Consider the following 2,396-nt stretch of genomic DNA (forward strand, 5'->3'; position numbering starts at 1 on the left):
AGTATAATTCTATTGTTAGTATATGTCTGTGAGCCATGAAATACCAAGCTGTCAGAAGAAAAATGAACTTTTAGGTAACCTAAAATCATAGAAATATATATGGTAAGAAAAAATCATATTCAATATATTACACATAAAGACTTTTGTGAGAAATTATTTTTTGTAATTAATGTCTTGGAGATATAATCCTGACTCCCCCTATTCCAAAGTCCTTCTTGATAAAATAAAATCAACTATCCTTGGTCATGATCAGAACTACAGTGTATAATATAAGATCCTCTCCTTGGCTCTAGTCATAGCTATAACCATTTAGGAATTTTGATAAGATAAGAATGGCCCTTCTAAATTCTTGTTAGAGCAATAAAAATTTGGTCTGGGGTTAATATTAATAGTTAACCCTAGGTTGTAGCATGGTCTGTTATCAGTCCTTCATATTAATATAGCCTAACTTCAAAATAAAGTTGGCCAGTCCGAAGCGATTAGGCATCCCTATTCTTTGAAGGACGTACAATCTGTGAGACCCCCACTGGCAGTAGGAGTCTTTTGTCTGAGAGAGATGGATAAATGACCATCCTTTTATTAATATCTTGCGAGCATATTAATAAAATGATTAAATTACCAAGAAATTATGTCTTTCATATTTTTATCATCACACCTTCAGAAAAGAAGGATAAAAATAATCAACAAATCTATTATATATATATATATATATATATATACATATATACATATATGACCTTTATCAAATTGCCTGCTGTCTGGGGGAAGGGGGAGGGGGGGAGAGAGAAGGATTTGAAATTGGAAATCTTATATAAACAAATGTTGAAAACTATCTCTACATGTAACTGAAACATAATAAAATACTTTTATTTTTTAAAAATTAAACTTTTAAAAGCATATTAAAATGAATAATAAATAATTTTTAAATTAATCAACAAATCTATTAAGAACATATAATCAGGTAGGCTCTTTACATAGGATTCATGAGAAATAATAGATGGATCCCCTTCATGTTTCACTGATATCAATGAAATACTAAACAAAGAAAAGAAAAACTCATAAAACAGTTTTCAAACATGACATCAGCAAGGCACTTGTGGTACTAACCAAATTAAAATATAATTGGGAAATATTTAAAATAATAAAAAAATGCAATGGAATATAGATAAAGTTAATTTATGGTTTTTTAAGTCAATGTATAATGCATATTCCTCCTTAATTACAGTTTATTGGCCCCCATTTCTATATCTCTCTATCTTTATATATAATTTCCCCCAATAATGAAATAAAACATTTTTAAGTTCCAAATTTTATTCCTTCCTCCCTCTCCTTTCCCCTCCCTGAGATAGTAAGCAATCAAATAACAGAAAAAGAATAAAAGAAAGTAAAAATGGCATGTTTCAGTCTGTATTCAAACAATATCAGTTGTTTCTCTGGAGCATGATAGTATGCTTCATTATTAGCCTTTTGACTATATAAACTTTGAATTCTTCACCTGAAAACTGGTTGTTAATATCCTTTGACCATTTATAAATTGAAAAAAGAATTGCATTCTTATAACTTTGATTCAGTGCTCTGTATATTTGAGAAATTAGATCTTTATCAGAGATACTTGCTGAAAATAAAAGTTCCCAGGTTTTCTGCTTTCCTTTTAATTTTAGTTGCATTGCTTTAGTGTGTGCAAAACTTTTTGTTATATTTTACATAGTCAAAATTTTCTATATTTATTTTATACTATTTTCTATATTTTCTTTGGTACTAAATTCTATCTTTATCCATATATCTGACAAATAAATTATTCGATGCTCTCCTAATTGCTTAGTGTATCACCCTTCATGTATAAATCATTTACCCATTTTGAGCTTATAATAGAATCCAGTGTAATTTGTTGCTCTATACCTAATTATGCCATACTGCTTTTCAGTCTTCCTATCAGTTTTTGTCAAATGATGAGTTTTTGTTCCAAAAACTTGGGTCTTTGGGTTTATAATATATTAGATTACTGTGACCATTTACTATAATGTAATGTGTACCTAATCTATTCCACTGATACACCAAGTGGCGACCATTTTTTTATTTGAATTTGTTATCCCTGATCTAGAGCATTAAGGATTGATAAGAAATCTGATATGAAAGTTACAGAAGTATAGGCAGAAAGTACAAATATATAGGCAGGAAATACTAGTGTGCAGAAACTCAGGGGATGCATAGAAACATTAAATTATCTATATACAGAAAAGAAATAGTAGGCTTATATGCCAATTTGATTGTCACATTAACTAGCTGTTTGACCTCAACAAGTCATATACACATTTTCCCCTCTCATCTATAGAATGAGGTGTTTGATTTTTAAAAGTATTTTATTATTTTCAGTTACATATATGGGTAGTTCTCAA

This window comes from Dromiciops gliroides, chromosome 3 (assembly GCF_019393635.1).
Source record: "Dromiciops gliroides isolate mDroGli1 chromosome 3, mDroGli1.pri, whole genome shotgun sequence".
Classification (NCBI taxonomy): Eukaryota; Metazoa; Chordata; class Mammalia; order Microbiotheria; family Microbiotheriidae; genus Dromiciops; species Dromiciops gliroides.